Below are 23828 nucleotides of genomic sequence, written 5' to 3' on the forward strand. Positions count from 1 at the left end.
AATCCTTCTATCTTTATCTTTCCTATTTTCTACTATTAAAGTGTAATAGGTAGTATTACGTATTATCAATCAAAGAGATAAGGAAAATACTAACCAGAGAACTACATATATTGTTAAAGTTATAGTCTCTCGTTCCGTCTCTATTTGTTTGCGTCACAGAAAATATAGTTTATTAGGACTCGGGGAAATTTTTACAATGAGATGGGGTATTATTGTTTTTAAACTTTTAGGAGTGTATGTGGTGACCCTAAAGTTTTGATGATGACAAAGCAAACTCCTGACTATTGGTTAAGTTATGTTGCATAATAGGTTCCGAGATCCTTAGAGGGATAATGCTAAGTTAAGGAGATCCTGAGTTGGATAAACTAAGCAACGTGGAATATAAGCAAGTAATTGATCCATGTCAGACATTACATTGAAGAAATAATCATTAAAGCAAGTTTACAAAAGCGAGATCCTTAGGCGAGTTCCTAAGGCGAGATCCTCATATATTATGTGGATCCTCGATGTTCCAGAGAAAGAACAAACTGTGAAGACTTCGAGTGAAGCTTCTAAAGGTGCAACATGAAGACTACAACATATTATATTATGTTTAGGAATTATGTAAGTATTTAATAATGTTTATACGTAGTTTGGAACGAAAGGAATATAAATATTTTGGTACGTTTTAAATGAAAATATTAATTGTAAATATAGAAGAGTTTTAAACAAGAAAATCTTTGTTAATAAATAAAATGAATTTAATTAATAAATATAAACATAGGATTCTGATTTAAATTCTCCTTGTTTCTCAAGCAAAAGATTTTCCATGATCCTTAAAACTCTCTCCAGTATTTTCATTTAAACGTGCAAGTAGTGTTTTGATTTGGTCTCTCTGTTTCTCTCCAAATATGCCCATGTTACTAAGCAGTAACATCTAGTGGGGTAGTTGAGGGGAGCATGGGTATCCAACCTTAGGTAAAAATCCTCTATAAAAGGAAAAGAGTTTTTGCTTTTCAAAACACAACTGATCTCAACAAAATATATCTTTAAGAGGTTAAACGTTTTAAAAGAATCAGTTTGCAAAATAGAGTCACTAGTAGAAAAAACCTTATTGCAGCGGGCTTTTAGACCCCTGTTGCAGCGTACATCGTATGCTGCAACTGGGGGGCCTGCAACAAGTCTGAACTTGTTGCAGCGTACAATGTTCGCTGCAAAAAGTGCTTTTTTGCAGCGTACATATGCATGTACGCTGCAACAAGTGCCAAAATTTAGCCAAAATCTTGACTTGTTGCAGCGTACAAATTCGTGTACGCTGCAAAAAAAACCCCACCTGTTGCAGGGTACATCTATTTGTACGCTGCAACAAGTCTGAAATTTTGCCAAATTTTACACCCTTGTTGTAGCGTACATATATATATGTACGCTGCAACAAAGCACTTTTGGCGGGAAAATTTTAATCTTATTTAGGGTTACCTAGAGTGCCTTGCACCAAATATAGAAACCTGTCACAACAATAATAATATCACAACCTGTATAACAATTATTAAAACAATAACTGGTGTTTTAATTTGTATATTATATATCCCAAAAAAAAGTGCATGTAGTACATTTAAATATATGTACGTTCCAATTTCAACGTACCGAATACATTTTAATATAAGATATTGTTCTATAACATCTAAGCCAATTCGATCAAACGCGCTCAAGCCAATAATAAATACTTGCTGGTAAAAAACTTAGCCCATTGCTCACGAACCACATCAATTTCCTCACTAGCATAAGGCGCATTCCTCGTAGTATAGACCTTCAAAAACAAAAATTTGATGGGAGCATTAGATTAAATGTCATTTTAGTCTAAATTATGACCTATAATGACCCAATGAGCCTCAAATGTGCATAAATAGATTGGAATGAGTATTGAAAACTTTAAAACTAAGCATATTAATCATGTAATAAGTTTGAAATAAGTCATTAGGTTATTTAGTTCAAAGTTGGGAACGAAAATGTCATTTTAGTATAAATATGACCTATAACGACCCAATGAGGCTTAAATGTGCGTAAATAGATTGGAAGGAGTCTTGGAAACTTAAGACTAAGCATATTAATCATGTAAAGGGTTTAAAATGAGTCTTTAGGCTCTTTAGTTCAAGATTAGGAGCAAAAATGTCTCATTTTAGCCTAAATATGACCTATAACGACCGAACAAGTCTCAAATGTGCTTAATAGATCGGATTGAGTCTTGAAAAGTTAAAAATAATCATATTAATCATGGAATAAGTTTGAAATGAGTTTTTAAGTTCGTTAGTTCAAAGTTGGGAGCGAAAATGTCATTTTAGCCTAAATATGACCTATAACGGCCAAAGAAGTCTCGAATGTGCATAAATAGATTGGATTAAGTCTCGGAAAGTTAAAACTAATCATATAAAACATTTAATATGTTTAAAATGAGTCCTTAGGTTCTTTATTTCAAATTTGGGAGCGAAAAGGCCTCATTTTAGCCTAAATATGACCTATAACGACCAAACAAGCCTTAAATTTGCATAAGTAGATTAGAATGAGTGTTAGAAAGTTAAAAATATTCATATTAAACATTTAATAAGTATAAAATGAGTCATTAGGTTCTTTAGTTCAAAGTTCGGAGCAAAAATGTCATTTGAGCCTAAATATGGCCTATAACGACCCAATGAGCCTTAAATGTGCATAAATAGATTGGAATAAGTCTTGAAAACTTAAAACTAAGCACATTTATCATGTAATAAGTTTGAAATGAGTCATTAGATTCTTTAGTTCAAGTTGGGGACGAAAATATCATTTTAGCCTAAATATGAGTTGTTTATAAATGAGAAACTAAAGACTAAGATGATGAAGTTTTGTGCTTTATTATTGTTTTTCATGAAGTTTCAGTTAATTTTTCATAGTTTGATGATGGTTTGGAGATATTGGCCTGACTCCATGTTGTATCGGTCCATATAAATTAAGGTTTATTGTAAAGTAAATCCTTTAAGGATTGATCATAATAGCAAGTAGTGTTTATTACTCCGTACTTTGTATCTATTAAGGACCAACAAGGAAAGTAGGAAACACTCCACTTGTTACCGTATATTAACCATGTTCTAGGACTTGATTTCAGCAAATATTATTGCATTATTCTCTAACTTGCAGCATCCTCAAGTCCAAAATCTCCAAATTTTAATAATGTGGTTCATTTAAACCGAAGGATATAACATGAAAACATGAAAACATTCAGAATTTGGTCGAAGAATGGTAAGGGGCTAACATTCAGGATATAACATGAAAAAATTAAACCTTATCCTATTTTTGGTTTCTAACAATCAGCAGAAAGTAGCTCACATCTGCTACGAAAGTTGTATAGTAATTCCATCAAGATGATGAAGAATAGCATGATATTTCTCTTTAGTTTGTAATGACAATGAACACAAACAGAGAGAGCAGTGTGAAATTTTCAAGGATGGTCAGAAAGTAGATAGATCATACCTTCACTTTCTTTGAGTTAGGAATGATCTTTTACAATTTTGTTTTCTCTTTCTTCTTCTGGCTTTTCTAAGGATGTCTGCAGTGTCTAGCTCCAATTCGTCCATAAAATAAATATCTGCATTTCGTGTGACATAAAACAGTGAACTTAGTGGTTATGAATCATGGCGTAATTTGTATGAACGGCAGGAAAAGGAGGATGTACTAGAATCAATGTTGTTAGTCCAAACTTATGTTACTCCAAGGTGGCTACAAGATTAGCTCAATCTCAAAATGCTTCTTTCTCTGCACTTAATAGTTAAAACACAAATTCTCAATTATTTGATTATAACTCTGTTACATTTACTACCAGATGAGGTCTTCTTTGTTTCAGATTTTGTCCATGTTGATTTGAGAAAGCAATTTGCTCTGCTTTTATATAACAAATGGTTCAGTTCAGTTAGTGGAACAGAATTAGTGTGCTAGCTGAATACTACTGTGAGAAAATACAACAAATGGTTCAATTCAAACTCTATAAAGCTCCTTGTGCAGATAACTACTTTCAACAACCTAAATGCTTAATAATGTGGTCCTGCTGAGACTCTACATTTACAATAGCAGATTAGCAGGTGATCATGAAGTTAATATAGCATTACAGGAAGCTATAAAGTGATTAGATGGCTATTCTGTTCTTATGCAAAGCACATTTGGTAATAAGAAAAAGAACCCAGAGAATAGTGCTTCATGCATCATGACGCTCTTGACCCAAATATAATCTGAAACAAAGCAAGAACAATCTGGAGCTAGTGGAACTTATTCCAAGTACCTCATTGTGAATGGTTTCTGTAACGAAGAACCAGCAGCAGAAACCTGCAGCATCTAGAAAAGTGAGATCTATATCCTCCACATGTTACAACCCATAGCCCCATAGATGACTCTGATGTAAAGTTTTTATGCTGCACATAATCTCCTGCTCAAGAAGTAAATAGAAAACTGTCACTTGAAAGTTAAAATGGACTACAAAATTAAAGTCAACTCATCATCAGATAAATAACACTAGGATATATCAGAATGATAGTAATACAAGTACATTAGATTCCAACACACAAGTAAACGAAATAAGGCATGTCAAAATGGTGGAGCTTGAAACAGGAAAGTTCACATTCCTTCGGATCTCTAGTGACTCCAGATATATATTTGGGAAGCTCATCATTATGTTTCTGAATATTCTGATAATTAATGGCATTCTGCTAGTGCAATTTCAATACTAGCACAGGGCAATCAAATTAAAAGTAGAGATCAATCTCATAGACATAGGGTTAATAACAGTTAAAAGCTACTGGAAATCAAATTACAAACTTGAAATTAATACCTCTTGCAGTTCCAGAATTTAATAAATTTCCTAGAGATAAGGACATGAAATATGCTGTGAATTAATCTCAGTTGAAGTTGATGGTAAACAATATACCTATAGTTGGAGAAAAGGTTGGCTGGAGTAACAAGTATCTGATATCTCTTATGCTCAAATTACCAACAATCTTCCTCTTTGGTCCATCCACAACCGGAAGGCCACCGATGTGGTGGTCCTTCATCCGCTTAAATGCCTCCAGAATCAGCTAACTGCTGTTAATACTCACAACCTGCCAACAGAAGAATTCAGTTCAACATATTACAGCATCTGAGAGGTCAAATAGGGTGACTTAAATGACAGCAGGAGAAATTACCTGATCGCGTGACATAAAAGGAAGGCCCAAGTCAGAAATGGGATGTGCAGCAATGCAATCAAACCAATCTAGTCCACGACATCCTTTCCCATCCCTTTGTCCACCGCTAAGCCACCTGCCACGGCTGCCCCAACTGCTGCAGCAGCTAACCCAGCAACTGCAACTGGGCCTGTAGCACCAAGTGCAACTGCTCCTAAAGTCCCTATTGCACCTGCTCCAACTCCAGCAGCTGTAGCAGAGGTTGCAAATAAAGCTACAGAAGCAAGCTCAGCACCTTGTAACACCCACAATACAATTTCCAAATATTCTATTATCCTTATATACCTCTCCTTCCAATCACTGATGTTGGCTTTCTCCATATCTGTTATCGGTGCTGAGAGTATGTTGCATTCCGAGAGAACCTTCACTGTATCACGCTATCAGATACTGATGTTTCTGCTGAAATCTCTATCACTGCAAAACAAAACACACGCGATTTCAATAAGATTACACGAGTCTGAATAACATATTTGGTTGGGTTACAGATTTACCACCTTTGCCACCAGGGACTTTTGGAAAGGATGAAACAGGTATGCTTGCAAATGCAGATGTCAATGTCTCTTGTAACGAAATGGGCAACTTTTTTTTACTTTGAACTGTCTCAAAGTAAGCATCATAGCCAACTGTTGTCGCAGTATCCATTGTTTTGTTCTGTGATTTATCCATGTTTGAATTAACAGGAAAGATCTTTTAAATTTTCACTTATAATCTAAACTCACCAGATTCATAATTTCTGAAGTTAGTAAAATTGTAACAAATCACTCAGGATAACATCATAACAATTAACAAACACAGAATATGAATTCGATTACGTTTCCGATAAAATACAGGCTTATATATTTCTTCAAGGATTCCAATATTTCAAGGCAGAAAATATAATTACAGTTTCTTATTATTATGACAAACTCTATCTTGTTCCATTTTCTTTTGTGGTATTCTTGTTCCAGTTTAGGTTGCACGAAAACAGATACGGATACCGTGACGGAAAACGACAATCTTAAGGCAATCTGTGACTGTAGTGCAAAATAACAATAACTGGATACGGAGTATAAATTAGTTATGGAGATTGATAATACCTGTTGGCTGTTGCAGAATAATACCCAGAATGATAATACCTGTTGGTTGTCCGAGTTTCTGAAACTACACTTCAATGCACATTGCGACAGGAGTTTCAGATATACATTTGGAAAAAAAAAACTTCTGATATAACATCGAATAACCTTTTGTCGATTAACGATTTAACAAGATAGTCATAGAGTCAAAAGAGGAATGTTTGATAGACTTTTTGGGATCGGTTCCATTAATATAGTACAGTATGCAAGTAAGATAAATGATGGAGACATAGATACATAAGGAAATGAGACAATCTTTAAAAAACTGACTATAATAAAATATGGGCCAAGCAAATAGCACAAATATAATATATCTTCAGAAAAAATAACAAATTAATTTAAGGAACTTAACATAAAGTTTTCAATGCAAATGAAGTATAAGACATACTTCCGATCAGGTTGTAGCTTTTAATATTCCATAAGGAGTCGGTGCCCTTCCTGAGCAGAGCAAATTATCAACAACCCTAAAACCTTGTATTACGTAATACTTGTATTTGCTAAAAGTGATGAAATCAACATATGTAAGTGACAAAATGCAAATGAATTGGACTAGGAATGCTTTTAAACCGTCAATTAATTATCATAATACATGGACAATAAAAATACCAAGCAAACAAGTGATTCTCTGTATGGATTTTAGCTTTCATTAAATTGATACAATGCTTTATGTGTGATTAAGGTCTAGCAACGACAAATATCCTAACATTATAGAAATAGACTAGTATAGTACCCGTGCGATGCACGATTTATAATATAAATATAAATTATTATGAAATCTGGTAGAAATTATGACCAATATAAAGTTTATAGATATTCAAATAAAAAATAATTAATAATGGATAAATTTGTTATTGCTCATTCGGTGTCTTGCTTATTAAAATAATTAAAACAAATAAAGGTACATAAATAAAATTATTTTCATTCTCATTCATCACTTGTGTCAAGCATGAAGTTATCTCACCCGCCTTTCACTTCGTTATTAATACTCGCACAATCACTCGTCAACCTGGTAACCCGATCACTTAACAGCTATCTAGACCAAGTACTTTAATGAGCTAGAGATGAATTTGAGGCGGGGCAAGACCTTCACACCAGCACCCACCTACAATTCTCATCTTCATCTCATCCATCCACGATAAGAAAGATACCCACCCCTACCAACCCCCGTCCTGAGAGGTACAAAATAAAATTCATCACCTCTTCATCACCCCCATCCCCGTGTATCCACACCAACCCCTAGACTCGACTTTTTTTTATTTGTAAGGGAGTTTTGAATTTTAAAACTCTATTATACAACCTCTAAAAATTCGTCTGTCTGATTAGAGTTACTGAGTAAATAAACAAAACATTATAAAGTTAGATGAAAGATTAGCGGCTCAGACGGTACAATCTGTAATCCATCATCGCCCCTTCACCCGCGACAAATACATTTTTTGACCCCATTACCCAATAAACGTTTGTCCATTGCCGCCCACTTGGGGAGGATGCACAAGGAGATCTCCCAAAAAACCTGCCCCACTAACAATCTGACATCCCTATATTCGATAAATAATCCAATTTTTCTTTCAAATTAATTTTAAATATATTGACTTAAATTAATTTATTAAGAAGTTTCAAAATTGATTTTATTAGTTATAATATTGAAAAAAAATATATATTATTTATGGGTAGTACTCCGTATGTATAATTGCTACAAAATAAACATAAGTTAGCAAAACGATATGCGTATACTCCGTATGTAATATAAAATTTTGCTCCTTAATTAAGATTCTAATATTTTTTTTTCTTTAACTATTTTTTAGTGAGATTAGTCATTATGTTATATAGAACTTTTTTAATATACTATTTTAATTAAAGAGAGGCGAATCAATGAGTGACATTTGTCATCACCACATTGATTTCCTCTCTTTTAGCATACTTCGTATTATATAGATATAGATATATTGCGTATAAAATAGTACAACCAATTGCGGTTATAATTATCGAATTTAGTTGTTAAAATAGTATAGAGTACTATAATAAGATTTGAATACACTCTTTTTTCTAATTATGTAAGTACAAATTATTAGACTACATGCGCTTAAATTTTATAATAGATTAAAGTTTTATATAAAAGATAATCTTATATTTTCAGATTTGTTACCAAACTATAGAAAAGGTAGTTTATAAAATATTCTCCATGTAACGAAATCTTAAAGTTAACAAAATAATTACACAATCAATTTACAAATTATATTTTTTTTAAGTATATGTAAATCTCAGCACTATTTTTGGGAAGTCAATCACAAATTACGTGATATTATTGATATTTGAAAATTTTGTTGCTTTAATTTTTTTATTAAATTTAATTATTTATATTAAAAGAGAGTCCAATCAATGAGTGACACTTGTCATCACCACATTGATTTCCTCTCTTTTAATATATTATATAGATAGATAGATAGATAGATAGGCAACATGTCTGCGGTCTATAGTCTGCAGTCTACAAATGTCTAATACTTTGCATTAAAAGAACAAATGTCTAATATCTATGAAATGGGAAAAAAAACATTTGTTAATGACCAAAGCATGGCAGTTTAGTAATAAACAAAGAATATGAGGGATATGACGGGCAGTGAAAATGACGCAAAATTTAGAGAATGCTTCAGCATTTTTTTTTAGTACAAATAAGATTATCCAATAAATCCGACCCAATATGATCCGAGTCCTTTATAATCTGACTACAGTTGTTTACAACCCGACGCATTCCAACCAGACCCGATTATAATCCATTCCGATATAAACCTGTGCTTAAAGACCCCAGCCCAATCCAACCCATTAATTATGAACCCTAAAGTAATTCGACCCGTTAGCCAAATAAACCCTTTCAACTGGATCGAAACTAAATAATTTTGTGAATTGACACCCCTGACTCCCTGAGTACTAGTCGTATGGGATAGAATTATTTGTGGACAGATTTTAAGTATGAGATGGGACCATACCCACTTGTACAACTGTACTCCTCATAGAAAAATTACTTTATTATTCACATAAACCGCCCTCAGTTTTGATTTGTACTATTAAGAGCATGTTTGGTATGCTTTTCTAAAGGCCCAGAAACGGATTCAGTTAAGCCATACCGTTTGGCATTGTTTGGTTTATGGGCTTGGATATCCCTTACCGTTTCTTAGGTGTAATCTACTCCACCCATCTGTTACCACTCATAACCCAGCAGTAACAAATACCTCTCCAATTTTCTAAAAATCGTACTAGAACTTTCATCTCTCTCTCCCTCTATGTCTCTCTCCTCTTCAATCTTTCCCAGTCTCTCAGTCAAATTGGACATAATTTCTTCAGTATATTTGTTCTCATTATCTGATTTAAGTTATTCGAGAATTCCAATAACATCTTCTGAAATTTTGGTTTTAAGATTCTTGAATCTGAATCTGGGCAAAAGAAATTGGAATTTGCAAAACTGGTAGAGTTTTCCAATCTGATAACCCCATGCTTTCAAATTCTTTAATTATTTATGATTTCCAATTTTTTGTCTTCCATTATTTTGTGTTAAGATTTGGCTTTGAATGCTTGTGATTATCTTGCTGATAAGACAGGGAGTAGGTTCTTCTAGTTTTGGTGAAGAAGGGAACAGGTAGGTGATGTTGGGGAGGAGATTTTATGTTTATTTTGTTTTTTCCAAATATACTGTGATTCCATTCCTTTATAAAACCAAACAACTTTTAACGGTAACGCTTATTGTTACCTTTCCTCTCTCATAACTGACTCCATTCCGTTTTCTTTCCTGTGGTCGTACCAAACACGCCCTAAGAGTGAGAGAGAGAAAGAGAGAGATCATAAAAACTGAAGAAGAAATGAAGATGATAAACATCCTGTTTCTTGTTCTATTAATCAGCTTGGAGGGCTATGGTACTACTGTAGCTGCTGATCAATGTCCAGGCGGCACAACCAAGGATGGAAGCGGAAGACGGTTAAGTACCATAAATCCTGGACCACATGGTTACTACTCCAACGACCATTGTTATATTAATGCTAATAGTAAACGAGAATGCTTACCCAGAACATGTGATCGTCATCCTTCCATATAAACAAGAATCGAACACAATGATGTTGTCTGTGGGTTTGAACGTCTCTGGATTTTATTATGAAGCTTCTCTGTTCTTGCTTGGTGTGTCATGCTTAATTAGTGTAATAATTGTTCAACCTTAGCTACTTTCAGTTAGATCTTCTAACTGTCTAGTGTTTTCCCCTTCTTTGTCTACTTTTCAATTGTTGAATCGGATGTATTGTCTTCCATTTTTAATACGAATTATAAATGTATAAGTTTGAAAATAATTGCAATGACACTCACATTAGCCTACGGGCAGGATTTTCTTCTTAAGGATTCGGATATTCCGGACGCATATATTGAAATGAATAAGCGGATGTTTTTTTTTATGACTTTGACACACGGTTTTCCAAATCTGATATAAACCCTTCATCTCATAAACGGAATCAACCTATTCAAATTCATAAATTTCAATATTTAGCAATATTTTTACAACAAAATGTTCCAAATTCCCTAACTTCTTATGTTTTTCGGTTTTATCATTAAACTAGATTAGATCCCGTGCACGCACGGATTTTGATTGTTTTTTTCACAAAATATTTAACTGATTATCTCTCAAACTATTGCATAGTTATAACATTTTTGACGTACTCGTTTAAATTTATTCATTTAACGTGCATATTTAAAATGCTAATATGGTAATTTGATCAAAATATTGAGTGATATATTTTCCATTATTAATATAGCGATTTGACTAAAATATTACCAATCTAGAATAATTATTATTACGTCGTATCTATTATTGCCATAATTTATAAACTAAATTTTGTTTCCATACATAAATAGTTTATAAAAAAAAGGTAGAGAATAAAATAAAATAAAAACAGATACACTTTTTTTGGGAAAGTGATTTTTGGAGGGAAAAAATTATTATTACGTCGTATCTATGATTGCCATAATTTATAAACTAAATTTGTTTCCAATACATAAACAATTTATAAAAAAAAGGTAGAGAATAAAATAAAATAAAACAGATACACTTTTTTTGGGAAAGTGATTTTTGGTGGGAAAAAATCGCACCAGGAATTGACACGTGTCATTCATGGTGTCTCTTTTAGTATATAGTAACTAGTATAGTACCCGTGCGATGCACGGTTTACAAATCTGAATAATAATTTTTATATAAATCTGACACATTATGTATTTGGTGATCGTTTGGGGATTCATTTATTAGTTCTAATACACTAATCATCAACATTATTGTATCATTTTCGTACGACTGATTGACACATACTTCATCGAAGTACAATAACCGTGCATAATTTATAATATATATAATGTTCACATATCCTACAATCATCATATAGCTATATAGTCAGGCTAAATAATATAAATAACCACCTCCAAAATTTGTAATTCTATAATATTCATCTAAATGTTTATTTTGTACTATAGTTGCTTAATGATAATAACATATTATAAATTGATAATCTACCACAAACTAAAAAGAAAAAGAAATAGAAAAGGAAAAAAATAAAAGAAGAAAAGTCAAAGATAGTTAGAAAAGGAAAAAGAAAAATCAATGAAAAAGAAAAAGAAATACTCTAACTTTGCAAGTAGTAGAAATGACGTGTGATCCCACTACAAAGAAATAATCTAATCAATTTTGATTAAGCTTCCCCTGTAAGCTTCACTTCATCGGATTTTTTTTTTTTTTTTTGGGCGATTGAACTTCATCGTTTTTCACGAACTATATTGTGGTTCATCTTCTTTGATAAAATCATGAACATGCATCTGCAACAATCTTTGGCTCTTCGTTAATTAGGTATACATCTTAATCTCTTATCCATTATATTATGAGCTTGTAATATTTATGAGTTTATCTTCTTATTCCTTATTAGATCTAGTATAGTACCCGACTTAAAGTCATCTTGATTGTTCAAAACCTGTGATTGAACTCTTGATTGTTTGTTTTATTTCAATCCTATTCTATTTTCTGGATCTACGATTTTTTTGGTTTTCATTATTAGTGAAAAATGCACTTAACTTTCTTTTTTCCTGTTTTGAGGGGGTGTTTATTTTGAATGTGTGATTAAGTCAGCCCAATCATAAGATGTAAAATTTGGGTTTGAAAAGTTTTGGATAAATTAATGCTAAAATGTAGTATATGATTTTCCATTAAATTATCTTGATTGCAGAATTAGTCACCGGATTAGTGATTGAGGAGTTGAGAAGAGCCAAGGGCCTTACTACAATTGCGTCAGATCCGATAATAGCAATATAATCTGATCAGACCTCTTCTGACCACGAAAGAGGTACACGGAGCAGAGGTTATAAGTCCAGAATCTACAAATAAATAGCTAAGTTGGAAATATTCCAGGTATATTAGTACAACAGACTCTCTTTCTATTGCAATTAATTGAATGTTTAGCGAATGTTTTATAGTGTATATGGTTCAGGCCATCTTGTTTTTGGTGACATAAATAATAGACTAAAAAAATGTAAATAGTTGTTGGTAAAAGAAAAATAACATTGTATTTTGGGGTAGAAGACTAAAAAGCATGTAAATAGTCAAGTTCGTCCTACTTATTTTGCACCAAACGCATCACAATAGACAAACGATTTGATACTTAGCGGTAACTGGACCGGTTCTTGCTGATAAGTGAAACTTTGGAGCCTGCATAAAAGAAAGTGAGACATAAAAATAAAGTAAAAAACACTTGGATTTTTTTTTAATAAAATAAGAAAGAGGTTAACAACATAACTGAACAGGCTAAAAGAATACCTCCTCATATTGACAAGTTCTGAAAGACTTCTTTGTATACTACATTACTCGTAGTATTATTAAGCTTATCTTCCTTGTCACAAATTAAAATTCTCAGTCCTTTCTTGGTCGTTACTCGGGATAATGCAACATAAAGTTGACCATGACTAAAGACTGGTCTAGGAAGATATAAACCAACATGCGAGAGTGATTGTCCTTGGCTTTTGTTTATCGTCATAGCAAAACAAACCACCAATGGAAACTGCCTTCGTTGAAGCTTGATTGGAAGAATAGTAGTATCTGATGGGCTTAAGGTCATTCGAGGAATGAACACCTTATGCCCTATATTGCTACCTGAAATGATTTTAGCTTCAACAACATGGTTTTCAAGCTGAGTTATAATTAATCTTGTACCATTGCATAAGCTTGACGACTGATCTATATTTCTGAGAAGCATCACAGGGGCCCCAACCTTCAACTTAAGTACGTGATTTGGTACGCCTGAGAACATAAGGGTGTTTAGGAACTCAAGTGGATAAAAATCTTCAATTACCATGTTCCCATCTTCCTTAGATATGCTGTCTGAACTTAAATAAATTCTCTCTTCACCTGGTATTAAGGATAGCAAGTAGTCGTTGATAATATGTACGTCATTATGAGTTGGGGCTAGAATTGCTCTTTCTTGAAAGTAGGTTGGATCCCACAAATTCTGTAAAATGGATGGATAAGTACTTTCTATGATAGCTTCAACCGGATTTCTCTCTTCCTTTATAAGGTTTTCATCAGGGATTACTATAGCTTCTGTACCATCATTCGATTCTTTTACCTTACCATCACCAATCTTTAGTATCCACTCTGAGAATTCCCTGATTTCATGACTAATCGAATCTGGACAACCTACTGTAAGCCTCATGTTTCTTGTCAGTGTAAGGACTTCACAATAATTCCACAAGTAAGATGAGTTAATCGTGGCAAAAACAATGTCCTGCCTACTTCCCCTTGGGATCACAGGTAGAATTTGTCAAAGTCTCCTCCAAAGACAACTACTTTGCCCCCAAATGGTTGCTCTGTTGGCCTTAGAATATCCCTTAAGCTTTTGTCCAATGCTTCAAAGAAGAATTTATTCATCATGGGTGCTTCATCCCAGATAATAAGCTTTGTTTTTATTAAAAGGTTGGCCAAATCACTTCCTGGTTTAATGTTACAAGTCGAGTGTTCATTTACATTCAGAGGAATTTTAAACCTTGAATGCGCAGTTCTTCCCTTAGGAAGTAAAAGTGATGCTATTCCACTTGAAGCAACGGGAAGCACGATATCTCCTTTTGACCGTATAGCTGCACATAGAGTTCTCCAAATGAAAGTTATACCTGTCCCACCATATCCATAAATGAAGAAAACACCGCCTTCACCTCTTGAAACAACATCCATAACTTTATTGTAAATCTTTCTTTGTTCACCAGTAAGACTCGAAAATAGTCTATCATGCTCTACAAGTAAGGATGGTCTATCATACTGCAATTCATCTTGGATTAACTTGTTCCTCCCTTCTGATATGAGCATCTCATCTGGATAAGGTATCATGGGAAATTTTCGAAGTGTACTGCCATTACTTTGCAAGAGTTTTTCAATGTAAGACAAAGTGAGATTTTGAATTTGGTCTTCGGATAATTCTAAGTCTGTAAAAACCCAGAAAAGTAACAATCATTAGATGTCTTATATAGTAAATATTTGTTAAACATTAAAATGAAATACATAAAACGTCCTTGTAATGTTTACTATAATTTGATAAAAAAAAATAGACGATTACCATCTATCCCAAGTTCACGTCTATGTTCTTCAAGAATACCCTCTGCTAATATATGCCACGTCGCATTCCATACAAATTCTGGTCTTGAGAGGCTTTCTGACAACAATAATATTGCAAAAAGGTTTCTTAAGTAGCGCGGAGTTCCCCAGAAACTTGCTTCTGTGATTCCATCAATGTATTCCTTATCATCATCTAACAATCCTCTTGCATAGCAAGCTTCTTTAAAAGAAGCGTACAAAACACCATTGAATGTTCTAATATCTTCATAACATGTTGGACCGTTAACATAATTAAGTAGGATTCTTAAGTAGTACTTTTCACCACTACCTGGGGGGACGTGGTAGATCCTTCCAATAGAAAATCGATCTAATACTCTTTCTTGCCATATACCTTTCTCTGGCTTCCATGAAAACTGTGTTGGAAACTCCACATAAGTGAGTTTTCTAGCCTTTTCAGATGTCTTGTTACACTCCATCCAGGCTAAGAACTGAGATTTTTCAACAGAAGGCCTATTAATGACTGAATCTAGTGGATCATTGTCTTTGAATACAACACTCTGCTCATTAGGTAGATGAAAACTTAGCCTTTCTACAGGAGGAGTTCTATAATACAGGTCAAATCCAAAAATCCTCCATACTGCTTCGCATGGTGAAATATACCTACATACAATATATTTAAATTTAGACATTCTCAACCTGATGAAAAGTTAGCTCAATTTATTGTCCTCCAAACTTTTAGATAAGTACATGGTTAAATATACCTGCAGTCATAGTATGCTTTAATTTCATCAACATTATCACAACTATCTTCAGTTCCTTGAGAAATGGCAGCAGTGATTCGATCATTTCCCTTATTTATATATTTAAATAAGTATTTGATCGACTTATGTTGATTACACCATTCAACATTAATATGAGCACCATACTTAAGGAGAAGTGTTTTGTTATATGGAACAACAAACCTGTTGTCTAGTTTCACTCCGTTTTTTTCAACAAATCTACCATTATCTCGTCTTCTATAATGTGGAAACCCATCTTCATCCACACTTGTCTCTTCCTGGAAATCCTTAGGGAAATGTTTCGAGCACTTTCCTTGTTTCATGCATGGAGAACTTGTATTCATTGCACCGCAAGGACCATGCATCATGCTATCTCCCACCAATTTATACAATTCGGGATCTGTATCCGGATCTGGAATTTCAGCACATATAACTTTATCAATGTCTTGAGCATTAGTAATCTTGTCTTCTGGGTGCAAAAATAGAAGGATATGGGCATGAGGCAATCCACGCTTTTGAAACTCCATTGTATAGACCACTGAAATCAATAGTGTTAGACAATGTAATGAGTATATTAACATACGTTTGACATTTATAACACTGGCTATTTTTTTTATCTATCTATATATTATTTTTCAAGTGTATTAGAAATTAATAATATTAGTCTACTTAAATCCACGCACTTGTTCAAATATCTTTTTTTTCATTTGTATAAGCTAGCATGTCTCAATCAAATGGTCATAGTAGTCTGACTTAAATTCCAACTTGGTCATAAATGGATTGCTATAGGGAAATATACAGAGTACTAATTCATAGTCACTGTTTTGCTGTTATAAATAAATTAAAAAAATAACAGACTCAGGGTCTAAATGTTGGACATACCAACTTTCAATCAGAACTTGCTGTAGTAGACTTAGTCCGTGCTTGCTTTGGAATATAGTAGACTTAACGCAATATAGAAAATTCTATATTAATTCTATATATTAGGAAAACTATATTATATAGTAGACTAAACTTGTACAAAAAATTCTATATCAATTAAGAATTGTATGTTCACCAATAATACCCGTGCTTGCAATAAAAGTAATAAGGTAATCTACACATATAGATTAATGTAGGTATATATTAAAGAAGTCAATAAGAATGTAAGTTATTCTTATTCCGTATTTTGAACTATAAGATCTTATTATTATATAGAACAGTATATTGTATTTTGACTATGCGCCCTGTGTTTTAGTTATAGATTTGTTAAGAAACTTACAAGCTTTAACTCTGAAGGGGAAAATTTGTCCAGTCTTGAGATCCTTGATTAGCCTATCAAGTTTCATTTTAAAAACCCTACAAAGAATGTACGGTCTATCCTCTGATCTGAGCCCTCTTTTTTGAAGAAATCGGGTTATTTCGGGCCACTTTAGATTGCAAGTGTATGTGATAAATAAATCTGGATATCCATACCACTTAAAAAGAGCCATGGCATCTTGATAATTTTGCATCATATATCTCGCACCACCTGTAAATGATGAAGGTAAAATTATCCGTTTTCCGATCGATGCAGGATCGGTGTCTCCTCTTAACACAGCATCTGTAAGATTCTTATACAATTCCGCTCTTAGTTGCTTCTGATGTGTTCGTACAAAATTTAGTCTTTCAGCCTCAATCATTGTATAAGCATCTACCAGAAATTGTTGAAATAATTTTCTTGACAACAACAATGTTAGCAGCTTCATTGACTCTATCTTGAATCCTGTATGCAAAAAACTCTCTCATACTCAATTTTTTTCTCTTCCTCGTCCCGTCAGTGCCTCTAAATGGAATATCAACCCTATAACCATCCTCACCGTATGAAAATAGTAACGGGTATTGCATTGCCAGGTAAGAAGGATGAAGCTCGTTAATACGTTGTAGTAAACCTGATTGCTTTTCAACAATAATATCCCTATCTGATGTGCTTCCAATATCACCTACAATAAGTGCTGCTACTTCAGATGCACTTGGGAGGTTATATGTCCTCCCATCAGTTTCCCTTTTTCCAATGAGTTTAAGTTTGACATTTTGAGAATCATTATGACTAAAACGATCCCTTGCCATTCTAAAAGCTTTAGCAATAGGGTTGTGTTGGTCGAGCATTGCAGTGAGATCATTAATAATTAATAATTGCATCATCAATGCCGTCAGAATTTCTTGATTGGCCATGCAAAGAGAACAGACAGATTGTTAGAAATTATTATATATGTATATATATATATATACTATGATAGTGCATAAAATAAATTAGCTACAAACCTCCAAGCACGTTTTCTGTTTGAAACCTCATTTTCTGTATCGTATATGTACAGTTGAGCGAATTTTGGAGATGATCCAGAAGTTGGCAACAAACTTCCTATTTGGTGGTAGTTTTGGCCTGCTAACTTAAAGACATAAGGCCCTCGCCCATGGTTGACTGTTGAGTCAATCTTTCCCCCCATTGAGGTAAATGAAAGCATACCATTTAAACACCTTATATTTTCTTGAACAATTCTACTCTGTGCATCATCATTTTTCAAAAATTCATTGAGTGGTGATGGTGGTTCTTTTAACAAAGGAAGTTCGACTTTTCCTTGCATGCAACACAAAGAGAATTTAGGATTTTTTGAATTTCTCTTTTTCTCTAATCTTTCCTCATACCATAACATTGCACCACAGAATTTACAAATGTATATTGGATCTCCAATGTCCCAATACCCTACGTAAACATAATATCAGGATGGTTAGAGCTGCATCATAGACTTTTTGATAAGCAACAATAATTATAATTTGTGAGTACCTTGAAATGAAGTCGATGAATAATTGTACTCACCTATACACATAGCTAGAACCATTCAGATATCATCTCCAATAAATCATATAAGGCATGATACAAAATAAAACGATAATGTAATATACCGTGCGGTTCATGACCTTCATTATCCATATGAGTATCTTGTGACAATGTTGAAGCAGAAGCATCTATGCCTATACATACAAATGAAGAATCAGATGCTTGTTGATGAGATAAGTAGCATTTGTGTAGTAGCCTACTGATATCATTGTGAGTGTAACTATACTAAGCTTCATATGTGTAACAATTTACATACCAGATGCCGTATAAATTTACATGTTTGGGATGTTGCTTGTAGAAGAATTGACAATACTATCTTTTTCAATCAAACCATGTTTCTTGGGAGGGTGGTTTGCTTCACGAGATTCCAAAATTTAAACATGGTTAGCTTATAGTAGTCAAATTATCATGATCTATGCGTATTCAATTTGTATAAGTTAATTAGTGAAATAAGTAAAATATAAAGTTAAATAGGATAGACCTGAACCATTCGAAATGTCGGACATAGGGATCCTCTGACCACGTACCAGACTTTCAACATCTCTTCTTTTTCCAGTACCTTTTGTTTGCTTTACACCACCTGCATAATTTTTAATATGTTTGATCAAATCTAGCAATGATGTATTTCTCTATTAAAGAAAAGTAGTTTCTGCCACAATACATCACGAGTATGATATTCAGTTTAGATATTACTATGATTTTCGTTGTTATCTGATCTTCGGCGTTTATTTGCGAGAATTGCTTTCCTATTGAGCCTCGCCGAGGTACAATTTGACTCCATTGATGTATCTATTATCAACATGTTATACTAATTAATAATAACGCAGATAATAAGCCATTGTAATATCATAATTTGCAACAAAGAGTAAAAGATTAAGGTAGCATACAATTAATTACTCATAAATTTCGTTAGATGTAGCCATTGTAATAGCATAATTTGCAACAAAGATGATTAGATTAAGGTATCATATTCCTTTGGGTTAGCATATCAAGATTCTTGCCATAATTATTCAATTTGACTACATATATAATAATGCATAGTTGTCTTATATAATGATCAACTGTTTGGGATTTTTCCTTACGGAGTACCACTTATTCTTTTAATTATGGCATTTTAAGATTCTTGCCGTAATTAAAAGATCATGAGTTACCTATATTTTATAGTAGACTTAGTCCCTGCTTTCTTTGGAATATAGTAGACTTAATGTAATATAGAAAATTTTATATTAATTCTATATGTATTAGGAAATCTATATTATATAGTAGATTAAACTTTGAACAAAAAATTCTATATCAATTAGGAATTGAATATTCACCAATAATATCCGTGCCTGCAATAAAAGTAATAAATCTACACATATAGATTAACGTAGGTATATGTGAAAGAAGTCAATAAGAATATAAGTTATTCTTATTCTGTATTTTGAACTATAAGTTACCATAAAAAATATTTGTAATAGACTGCTAATATATTTTTAGATTTCGAATAATGTAAATTTATTACAAATATAACTTTTTATTTCATAAAAGTAATACATATCATCAATCGTAATATACTATATCTCAAATTAACACAATTATTATAATAATAAATGTCTTTATATTTAAATTGAATTCCTCAAGTTAGCACGATTGTCAATAATAAATTTGTCAAGTTAGCATAATAAATTGTCTTTGTGTCATTAAAATAATAGGTATCTATGTAATAAAAGTCATAGTATATTCCACGTTTAGCATTAGCCCACGCGGCAATCTTAAGATTCAACTGTATTTTGAATATATTATTCTTCTACTTATGTAGTTGTATACTATAGAATAAGAATATTCTGTGTCTCATATGACTAAGATATAGTCGAATTTAAACCGAAACAAAACTATTCTTATTATAGAAAGACTTTGAGATTGATGATCGAAATGAAAATATTCTTTTCGTCACTTAAAGATAGTAAATATAGAGTCGAATTTAAATATTCTAAATTATTTTTAAACTCTAACCACTAATAGTAATCATAATCTTTCAAAACAACTAAAAACATCCTTAAGTATCTTCACACCTACATAAAAAAAAAAAGATAGATATTTAATCTTTGTTCGCCTTGTCATCCTTTTCAATCTTTATAAAAGTTTTCCTCTTGTTGGATGAGTGCTGAGCCGAATCTGATTTTTTTGCGATCCCAGTAGTTGATACGTCCTCAAGAGGTCTTTTCATTGGAGTAACAAATCCCTCATTTGTGTCTTCATTATCACAGATAATAGAAGTAGATTCCTGTTGATAAAGTTTTGGTTAGTAAAAAGAATATTATTAGTATTTATGTTTAAGGGTAAATAACATTTAGGTAATATCAAAAGAATAAAGAAAGAAACATGTCAATGTATTTGTATTTATACTACCTTTTCTTTCTCATGCAAAGGAATTGACGAATTCACAGTGGATTGTACCTCTATATCACGTTCCTGTCAAGAAATATATCCCATACAAAATATGACCGTGATATAAAGAATTGATAAATGTGTGTATAATCATATGACAAAAAAAGAAAAAAAAAAAAGATAGGTATTCACCTCCACATCATTATTAACCTCCAAGAAAGACTTTATCAATTCTTCATCATCACTTATTCGGAGGACGGTAAACTGATCCCAATTTTTGTCAATATTGTAGTTTGATATATGAAACCTAAACAAAAATTTTCTATCTAAAAGTACATCAAGTTCGTCCGGAAATGAACTATTTTTACCATCCTGCAAAATATGAAAGACCAAAACTTTGTCACTTTTTGAAAGCACCTAGATTATAGGTAGGTTATCATACCAAGATGATAGTGTACCTATAGATTTAATTATGTTCCCAACCGTTTATGCCAATGATATTAGTAGTGTATGATTTACCTTAGCTATCTTTTCTCTCAAATTTTCGGCTGATATTTGTAGTACTTGAACGACTTCTCTATCAAACATCACAAAGGTAGCATTTCCGTTATCATCTTCAACAGTTATCGTCAGTTTGTATCTGATTCAACAATAAAATTAATATTGTGTGAGAAACCAAAATTTCTATATAATAATATGAAATGATTTTGATAATATCAAAATATAATACTTCTATACCTTGGTGGTGCAGATTTAACATGTTTATCGCATTTGATACACCAATACTTTCCACCTCCTTCATAATCAACCTTTTTGTTACATTGTTTGCATGAGTTATAATACCATTTTGTATCAGTTTCAAACCCAACAATGGTAGCAAATATTACACAATAACATTCCTGCAAATATATATAAATAGATTCTTATCAAATATTCACTTATAATAGATTGTATTAGACGTATTTATTTACTGCTTAGTATTACGTTTGGTATAATAACCATACTTATAACCTACCCTTTTAGTGTCACTTAGTTCATCCAGTTGTTTCCGCTCAGACTTTAGTAAGAACTCGTCGGATAAAGAGTGTGTAGAAGTGTTTGACAAATGAGTCAATCTTTGCGAATGAGAATCATCTTCATCAACAATGCTACCGGAAAAATAAATGCATTAATAACAATTTTTATATATTTTCATGAAAAATACGCTTATAAATGAAAATATAATACAACTAACCTGTGTTTGAACTGTTTAATTTCAGGTATTTGGTCACCGATTAAGATCTTTGTTGCAAAAAGTGAGTTTGATAGAGAAACTTCATCTACATCCATAAGAGATTATGATGTGTGCATTAAAAATAATCATTTTTATTAATTATTTACCAAAACACGCAACATTAAATTCACAATAGTTATAAGAGTACTAATTGACTACCTCGCCAAAGTTTGACCTGTGCAAACTGCAAAATAATGACAATGGGTCCTTCAATGTTTTCTTGTGTAATTTGCATCATCTTCTCAGCGTACTTTCCCCACAAAGTACAATTCAACATGTTGTTTCTATAATGAAAATTAAAATAATGTAAGAAATTATGTTATTTATGGGTAAATAACATTTAGATACTATCAAAATAATATAGAATATATATACTCGTAAAAAATAACTAAAGAATGCTTACTCCAAGTCTTGTAATACGAGGGGTAATTTGTAGTTTGGTGTAGTGTCTTTGGACATATCAACATGATCTCCCTTTTTTATCACTTCCGCAATCACATCTGTTATGATTTTATTTATAAAATTAAGTAATGATATTAAACGCATTATCCAAAAACTAAAAATCAATAGAAGAAGGTTAATAGGACAAAACAATAGATAGTGACTATTGTCATACCAACTAAATCAATCTCACTAATTTCTCTTTTCAATATTTTATCAAATGAGACCAAATTCAACCCGTGTAGGGAGAGTCCCACATCATCGCATTCCTTCACTTGAGTCTTGAAATAAAAGCTAAGCTTATAGGTATGGTTAGTTGCTCTATGTTTACCACCATTCGGCACTACTCCAAAATTTGATATTATCCGACAAGAACCATCTTTCACCAGACGGCCAAAACGTTCAATGAGAGATTTTTTAATACTGGCCTGTATTTTGGATCCCTAGCGTACAATCCGAAATGTTGTAAGAAATAATTAGTAAAACATTATAAATTGCATAATACAGTATGTAATCAATTAGACATTACCTTCTCATCAATTAGAACCATCTCAATTGAATTAGTTACTTTTGGGTTGTTCCATTCAGGAGCAAGCCAAAGTCCAACAATTCGAACCTTAATTCGCCAATTTTCTTTGACAGGTGTGATGTCACATATCATAGTATATGCCATTTGCTTGAGTGGTTTTTGAATATGTTCTGATGCTAATAGAATGTCTTATATATTTATGGGTGATACCGTGATACGCTGCAAACCCTAGTAAACGTAAAATCTTTTCCTACTAATATTCTAGTAACCGTAATACAAAGCAAATGTAAATATGGCAAAATATATTCCTAGTACACGGTTTATCCTTAACTATATTCTATAGTAGATTGCCATCTAAGATATTTTCCTATCTAATATATTATAATATATGAAATAGGCTAAAATCCTTTCACAGCACACGATTTTATTGCTTATTCTATAGTAGATTCTGGTGCTAACAATATTATATGGTAAATTGCAATCCAAAATCTTGTCCAAGTTCACGGTTCATAATAGTAAGAATTGGAAAGTATTTTGAAGCAGTTGATATTCTTACGCATTTTTTAGAAATTTAGTAGTATCATATCTTCTATTAATCAACGGTGCTCGCTACGTTAGTATTTTAGAAATTTCATATCT

The 23828-nt window shown here is 32.6% G+C and overlaps 2 pseudogenes; both read right to left on the reverse strand.

Annotated features, from left to right (window-relative positions):
- Window positions 1–1541: 1541 nt before the first annotated feature.
- On the reverse strand, window positions 1542–7420 carry LOC110781032 (SNF1-related protein kinase regulatory subunit gamma-1-like; annotated as a pseudogene).
- Window positions 7421–13159: 5739 nt separating this feature from the next.
- Window positions 13160–23333, reverse strand: LOC110779401 (uncharacterized; annotated as a pseudogene).
- Between the last annotated feature and the right edge of the window lie 495 nt (window positions 23334–23828).

Source organism: Spinacia oleracea, chromosome 1 (assembly GCF_020520425.1).
Source record: "Spinacia oleracea cultivar Varoflay chromosome 1, BTI_SOV_V1, whole genome shotgun sequence".
In the NCBI taxonomy this organism is placed as follows: domain Eukaryota; kingdom Viridiplantae; phylum Streptophyta; class Magnoliopsida; order Caryophyllales; family Amaranthaceae; genus Spinacia; species Spinacia oleracea.